Genomic DNA, 8744 nt, shown 5'->3' on the forward strand with positions numbered 1-8744 from the left:
GACCACCACACAGAATATGAAGAATATTAAAAACATTAGGAGTCAGCTGTCTTCAGCAGTCCTTAAGGTACCAGCACAATAACACACTCAGCAAAATATCGTCTAATTATCATTATCGATAAAATCCCATAAAATATCGAGATATAATTTTTTGTCAATATCGCAAAAAAGCATTACTTCTCGACAAAATTCTTTGGTCTCCCACTTTTGCACTAGTCTTAAACTGATAGATGTCTGGAGATATCTCAATCCTTATCTCAGGCAGTTCTCTTGGTTATGACCCAATGCCTCCAGCAAATCAAGAGTTGATTATTGGCTTATTTCAGAAAACCTACTGTTATTTGTTAAAGACTGCAGTATTTCGGCAGCACCTTTGACAGACCACTGTGTTATTTCACTATTATTCAAACCAAATCGCAATACTTCAAGGATTAAGGGATATTGGAAATTTAATTCTGATTTACTTAATAATGAGAGATTTTGTAATAAAGTTAAAGATTTAATTCTGGAAATTAAGAACAGTAGTAACTTTAATTCTAATAAAGCCAGATGGGAGTTCCTCAAATTTAAATAATGGTGCTTAATGCACAGATCCTACTCTAATAAATAAGAAAATCTATCAATTCTACAGTGACTTTTATTCTTCCAACTTCTCCCCATTAGAGTGTAATGATTTCTTTGGTAAAATAATACCTTTTATTCCCCACATTGACAATGATTGGAGAGATTGTTGTGATGCTGACTTGCTTATTGAAGAACTTGCCTCAGCGGTTCAAAACCTTAAGTTAAACAAATCTCCTGGCCCCGATGGCCTCACAGCTAATTTTTATAAATTCTTTTGGAATGATATCAGACTATTATTGTTTAATGCTTTTGTTGAATCCATTGAAGACTGCTCTTTTGGCCCCACCATGAATCAGGGTCTGATTACATTAATCCTTAAACCAGATAAAGATATGAGATATATGGATCATTTTCGTCCAATCACATTGGTTAATAATGATTATAAAATTTTCACACATATATATGTTAATAGACTAAAAATGGGAATTAATAATTTAATTAACGAATCACAATCAGGCTTTCTTAAAGGAAGATCTATTCCTAATAATATAAGGTTGGTCATGGATTTGGTTGAGTACAGTCACTTGATTGAGGATGATGGATTAATTTTATTTTTAGATTTCAAAAAGGCCTTTGATATGATGGAGCACGCTTTTCTTTTTTAGATCTTTAGAACTTTTCAATTTTGGTGAACAGTTTATTAGTGTTATAAAAATGATTCACAGAGACATGAATAGTTCCGTTTCTCTCCCGTTTGGTACTACACAAAGATTTCAGATTGGCCGTGGAATAAGGCAGGGATGCCCACTGTCCCCTCTTTTATTTATTTTAGCTGTAGATATGCTGTCCACTCTGGTTAGTCATGATTCATCTGTGAAGAAATTAAATGTATTTGGGAAAACCTTAGCAATCAGTCAGCTAGCAGATGATACAACATTATTTTTTACAAAACAAAGAGCAAATTCCTCTGGCTATCTCTCTAATCAATTCCTTTTGTAAAGCTTCAGGCCTTCAACTAAATCTAAACAAATGTGAACTTTTGGCTCCCTCTTCTGTTATTATAAAAACAAGTAATCAAAAAATGTATGACTTTATTTGGAGGCACAAAACTCATTATATTAGAAAATCTGATATTATCAAAGGGTACGAAGAAGGTGGTCTGAATGTAATTGAATTTGAGAGTATGAATACTTTGTTAAAACTTAAGTGGCTTCAAATGTTTTTAGGTAATACTGAGAGCTTTTGGTATGCAGTGCTTTCAGCTTTGTTTCGTAAATTGGGTGGTATCCGCTTCCTTCTCAAATGTGACTTTGATTTATCCAAACTTCCAGTGAAGCTATCAGCATTCCACCAACAAGTCTTATTATGCTGGAAATTGGCACACACACACACACAATGTTACACCCCACAATACTCCTATATGGAATAACAAATATATTCTTCACAGAAACAAATCCCTGTTTTATGAGGACTGGGTAAATTTAAATATTTGGTCAGTGTTGGATCTAATGGATGAGACTGGTAATATGTTAAATTACAGTGCATTTACTTTAAAACATGGATTTGCCTGTCATCCAAAGCAATTCTTTACTGTTATTAATGCAATACACTCAGGTGTAAAAATGTTAATGAGATGTTCTCTTTCCTACACAAAAATTACTGCAGTCCTTCCTGTATTATATGTTGGTGATATTGAGATAGAAAACAAACTCTGTACTTGTCACAAATTCGGTCCATGGACTTCCGTTTATTCACCACCAGAGGTCACCCTTTCCATTACATTGACTCTCGCACAACACAAACTGTTGCATAGCACCCCGGACTACATATCCCATCATTCTTTGCACGATTTGCACACTGCACTGATTGCACTCATTGCACACAGCTGTTTCTAATCACCTCACTCACTATATAACACCCACTCTAACCACCTTTCTCTGCTGAGTATTGTTTAGCCTGTACCCCTTTCAGAGTCTCCGTGTTTTCCTTGTTTTCCCTTGCCTGTTTCTGCTGTATCTGATCTTTGCCTGTTTTCCTGGATTTTTCCCTCTCGTCTCGCCCCTGTGATTCTGTCAGCTGATCAGTGACCTACGCTAGCCCTAGGATTGCCATTGTTTGACCCTACCTGTTTACCACGTCTCTTTAATAAAAGCTTGCAGATGGATCCACACGTCTCGCGTCTCGTCAGCCCCGTTACAGCACTCACAAATATATATGAGACAATATATCATCCAGCCGTGCTACCCTTGTCAAATATTAATAAATAAATTAGATCATACGCTTGATAAAAACACTGTTAAATATTTTACAACAGCTTATCTAAAATTTCCTATTCTCCCCAAGGTAAAATAAATGCAATTTAAAATATTAAATGAGATATATCCCTCCAATACATTTCTACATTCAAATTTTAATTTTGAAAATGAGCCATGTTATGTATGCAAATATTTAGTTGAAGATACAGAACATGTGTTTTTTGCATGTTGTTTGTGGCAGTCTTTTTGGAAAGCATTGCAGGACTGGATGGTAGAGAAGGATGTGATTGCTGATGGTTTCACTCTAACCTTACAAGATGTAATGTACGGAATAAGCAAAGAGCACTCTGTTTTGTACGATTTGATTAATAATATTATATTATTAGCAAAATACTTTATACATACATGTAGATATTTTAAATCCCCTCCTTTGTTTATTGTATTTAAAATTGATCTAAAATACTTCTCAGATGCCCTTAGTAAAATGAAAAACCCAAAAGCAGTAAAACTACTTCATTTGTTTATATTATGTAATTTGTTGTAATTATGTATTTTTCTTATTATTTAATTTATTTTTATTTTATATTTTATGTTTCTTGGAATGTTTTGTTACATGATTTGTTTGGAGCTTATTATGATTCTATTGTGTTGAGCCTTCCATACCAGAATCTTTTTTGTATACTAATTAATGCCAGCTTGTTGTATTCAGATTTTGTACTTAAGAAAAAATAAAAATAAAAATGTTTTATCTGGTTCCATGTGATTATGTATTTCAATTATGCATGAATGTTCCCAAACACTATGACAGTGCGATCTCTGTGTGAGATATGTTATTGTTGTCATATTTCTATAAAAATACATGTTTGTAAAGTGAAAATTAATGATAAATACGCCTTTCGTATGGAATTAAATAGCAAGCACTTTGAGTGTCTTGTTCATATTTATTTTTATATAAAGGCAACTGAACTGAAATTATAACATGTTTATTAGCAACACAGCACGTGAGTGTGAATAACGCAATATCTGCCTTTTATTAAAATAAAAATGGATGATAAATTCACCTTTCGTATGGAATTAAATAGCAAGAACTATAACGACATGTCTATAATCCTGCCCACTCCAATGCGGTACTAAACTACAGTGCAAGCGCAAACTGAGCCGAGCCGAGCCGTACCATGCAGTGAAAAGCGCCATTAAACCACTAAAGAAAGACAAAGACACTGAAGCTGCGTCCCAATTAATCGCTAGATAAGACCCTTATTCCTCGGCTGGGATCGTGCAGAGCTCGTTGAAGCTGCACTGAAACTGCAATTTGGACCTTCAGCCCATTGGTCCATATTGAAGTCCATTATTTGGAGAAAAATCCTGCAATGTTTTCCTCAAAAACCTTTTCTCCTTTTCTTTGTGACTGAAGACAGAAAGATATGAACATCTTGGATGGAATGGGGGTGAGTAAATAAATGATCAGGACATTTTCATAATGGAAGTAAACTAATCCTTTAAACAGTCCCATCACAGACTTCTTTTGTGCCCAAAAATGTCTGAATTAGTAGCTACATTTGTCAAAAATCACTTGATGAGCTGACCGTCAAGATCACGTTCCAGAGGGATTGGGAATGGAGAGCGTCAGAAAGATCATGAATATGTAAGACTTTGAGTGTTTAACAGCTTTTTAATTACATGGTAATGTGCTTTAGATTTGTGAACTGTACTACATTAAATGTGAAAACTGTATTTAGAGTGAAAATCTTCCAGTAAGTTTATGTTCTCGTTCTGTCTGTCAGTGATGTGGAGAAGCTTGTGATGGTTACACTGATGGAGAAGTTTGTTTCTACCGTCTCCGGCTCTCAGAAGCTCCTGGCATCGATGGACTGCCGTCAGCTCACTCAGGTGCACAGATTCACTCATATTGTGCTCAAACCAGCGTAAGAAAGAGAACTTTCATTGTAAAGCCTTCTAATGCTCTCTGTTCTCTTAAAATAATGTTAGCTAGACTGAAGGCTCATGAACACTAAATAATAATAATTCAGCACTTTCATATAAAACTGATGCAAATCAACAACAAAGATCCTTCATATTTTATCATGTCTATCTATAATAAATTTTATGTGAGTAGATGTTCATGAACTTAAATCATTCTCCAGTGTGTATTTGGTAAGCAATTTAGTTTACAAGCAGTACTTGTTATACAATTTACTTTGTCTTTATTCAAATGCGGTAGTTATTCTAAAATAAACCAAGAACCGCGATATTTTACATGTAATTCAGTGTTAACACGTAGAACACACATGTACTGTCAACAAAAGCCATCTTTGAACTGCAAAGCTGGAACAGAATCTGACATGGCATTTATTTACACAGACTGTTTAATGCTGCTGAAGTGCACGTATTTACACAAAAATTGTCACCAACAACTTCAAAACAGCAACTCATTAGAGGGTGGAGCTGCAATATCATGACAAAATCATTATTGTTTATTACTGCTCTTGATATTGTAATAATAATTATTAATGTTGAATAGAAAAGGTTTTGTAGGGAAAAAGCATGTCATACACTGGCTACAGACAAAAGAAACTAAGAACCATTTATGAATTAGTTCATTGCTTTTTTATGGTTCAGATAATCAAGACTTCACATTGGTTATTTCAGTAGCATAAAAAACAAAACGGTTATTCAGACTGTGAATAAATTATATAAAGCGAGCAAAGTGAGTTATGCACTTTTGCAAAAACACCCGTTATAATCACTGAAGCTGTCTACACTGCAAAATGACTCTCTTACTTGCATCTTTTCTGCACTGTGTAGTTTATGATGATGAAAGAACTCGTATAAATTGTAGACAATGTAGCATATTACGTAGATTTTCACTATTTTATATTGAATCATATCATAGTATGTAAAAGTTTATCAGGACATATACGAAAAGTTGCAAATAAAGCTGAGGATGAGGATAAAATATTAAGTTAGGCATAATGGGAAACAAAATTTGTCGAGTAGAAATACGTAGACTCATAACAAATTGGAGTCTGCTTATCAAGATTAAAAAAGTCAGTATTTAAAAGAAATTAGCTTCCATTTTAGAAAATGAAAGTTGTATTTAATTGTGTTTATTCCATACTCAAATATAGCAACATAAATCATCATATAGATAATCTTTTAGATTTCATGTTTCATATTTTGGGGGAATGTAATTGTTAATTTGAACTGACTGGTGAGATAATCAGTGGGTTTGAGTTTTTACCTTCATCATTAAGGCCTGGGATAAAATATGGATAGAGTTTGTCAGTGAAAGTCTGACCAGTGAAAGAATAGATATGAGATCTGGAGCTTACATCATAAAACGAGACCAGACCCTCCTCATAATCCACAAACACTCCCACCTTCTCATGTGTCTTTGTGTGAGAGAAAGCGACCGATAGACTATCAAAAGCTATAAAATGACTCTGATCAATCAATATCATTGACCAGAGACCATCCTCAGGGCTCGGACTAATGTCCTCCTTCCTCTTAATGGATTCTCTGGCCACTCCTAAACTCCACCCAGTCTTTCCCTTCACCTGCACCTCATAGTAAAATCTCCCTGAACTGAATCCCTCCTTTGCCAGAACACACAAACTCTCATCAAATCTCTTTAGGTTTTCTGGGACGTCCTGCTCAATGTCTCCATCACTGACTTGTTTTCCATCATCAGACAGGATGAGATACGGATTCGCTGAATCAGGATCCAGAGTCACATCCACTAGATGAGAGATTAGACATTATCAATCAACTTCAGGACAGATGTTTCTTTTTTTATGTATAACAGATCAGGGATCCTCAAATCTGGCCCACGAGATCCACTTTCCTGCAGAGTTTAGCTTTAACCCTAATAAAACACACCTGAGCATGCTAATCCATGTCTTCAGGATCATTAGAAAATCCCAGGTAGCTGAGTTTGATCAGGGTTGGAGCTAAACTCTGCAGCGCATTGGCCCTCCAGGGCAAGATTTGAGGAACCCTGATATAGATTATAACAATATAACATTGTATTGTTAGTGTATTGAAGAAAATGGTGTCAAGCACACAGTACCTGCAAACTTCTGTGCCCAGTCCAACCCTGTGGACACATTTTTATAGTTTGTACATGGATAGTTACATCATGTCCCTTACATGTTGCTAAAGTAATTAAAAGCAATACTATGGGACTGTGTGCACTGTTTGTGGTGCTTTCCAAGTTCTTTAACAACTATACGCTACACAGGTATGACTGTAATTCAGAACGTAAATTCTTAAAATTCGTATAAAATCACTCTGTTAAACTAGTTCAACTTGTTGGTTAACTTTTCTATTTCCTCTTCAAAAAGCTGAAATTAAAGTATTTTCACGATCATGTCCATGGCCATGTTTTATCTCATGCAAAAACCTAAAGTTAACAAAATAAGTTCATTTTATGTTTGGAGTGGAAATAATACAGTAAGCCTTCTAATAAAAGTAATTATAAGTTAAACTAGTAACCACTGTTTATACCAAAATCAAAGAACTTAATAGTCATTTCTGTCCTGTCGAAGACAAAAACAAAGTACTGAAAATAGTGTCTTCTGGAGACATCTGTCTTTACATCAAACAGATCATAAAATAATGTTATTTCTGTATACAACACATATCACAGCTAGAAAGGGTGACATTAGTAGCAAATTATTATTATTTTTTGTCTCTAATTGTAGCAGTATCATGGTCATTCTTTAATTTAATGTATAATTACAGCAGACTACTATTTGTAATTATGCTTATTTACTTGTTTTTGGACATATGTCTGCAGTTCAAGTACTTTATGTTTCTGTTGTGTGACATGACAGCAGATATAAAACTTGACTTTAAATGAATGACATACTTAATAATATTCAGATACTATTTCAGAAATAAAAACTGAAAAAGCTTTTACATTTCCATCACTTACCTGTGAGTGAATATTAGATGAGTGATGATTAAAGTCAGTGTCTGAATAAAGAGGTTCTTGTTTGACGAAGCTTCCAGCTCGTCTGTTTTTTGTTTCACCTTCACTGAATTCATGAACTCACCTGCAGTGATGTCATACTGTAGCTCCACCCATAATCATGAATATGGAGCAGTTCTAAGGTGACCAGATGTCCTGTTTTTCCCTGGACAGTCCCATATTTCAGCTCTATTTTTCTTTAGAAAAAGTAATTTTTTGTCCCGTATTCCATCTAGGCAGTGTTGAAGGTAGCCAAGCTCGTCTTAGAACAAAATTACCATCCAATCACAATTAGTTATCAATTAACTTTTAGCAGTTAATAATTAGCAGTTAGTGAAAAAGGCGGAATTGTGCTGAATGATACACATCGAAGCTCAAAATGTCAATTCAGCAACAATACTACAGCGAGAATAAAAGTTACGCCTTATTTCTTTGCGTGAACATTTGAGCGGCGTTATGCAAATCTTCCCACATCGTGACGTAGACATGTGGGGTCGTGTTAGAGCGAACCATTTAGGTAGGCGTGGCTGACTCTTAACTTTTATAAAGAATATCTCTTTGAATTTGAGACTTTAGTCTTTGCAACAGATCTTCTTTATGCACCAAGAGCTTGTAACACTCCAAAGAGAAAGGAAAAATTGAAATCACATCATATGACCCCTTTAATGTTAATAAAACAACAAAAGATGTTAAATAAATGTATACGTGTTAAATAAAACTATTGTATCTGAAAAACAAGTTTATTTAATTTGTATCATTCTCTATTGTATTTGTCTTATTGTTTGTAATTTGCTTATTTCTTCTTTATATAAAATATATGGAATGATATTCCGGACTATTTTCGAAAGGAATTGCAAATAGTTTTTTCAATTCCATTTTCCATTTGTGGACGCATAAATTGTGACATAATCCAATCGCAATTGCAAATCTTGCATTACTGTTTGCGTTTTCGC

The 8744-nt window shown here is 34.5% G+C and overlaps 1 long non-coding RNA gene across 1 annotated transcript in view; it reads left to right on the plus strand.

The window, feature by feature from the left end:
- Positions 1 to 3289, plus strand: part of LOC107575267 (uncharacterized) — a 19432-nt gene extending 16143 nt beyond the window's left edge. The window contains exons 2-3 of the long non-coding RNA XR_001607834.1: positions 2034 to 2039; positions 3231 to 3289. This is a non-coding gene — a long non-coding RNA (uncharacterized lncRNA). The remainder of the gene's footprint in view (positions 1 to 2033; positions 2040 to 3230) is intronic.
- The last annotated feature ends 5455 nt before the right edge of the window (positions 3290 to 8744 follow it).

The sequence above is a fragment of the Sinocyclocheilus grahami genome, unplaced genomic scaffold, assembly GCF_001515645.1.
Source record: "Sinocyclocheilus grahami isolate Dianchi unplaced genomic scaffold, SAMN03320097.WGS_v1.1 scaffold2540.1, whole genome shotgun sequence".
Classification (NCBI taxonomy): domain Eukaryota; kingdom Metazoa; phylum Chordata; class Actinopteri; order Cypriniformes; family Cyprinidae; genus Sinocyclocheilus; species Sinocyclocheilus grahami.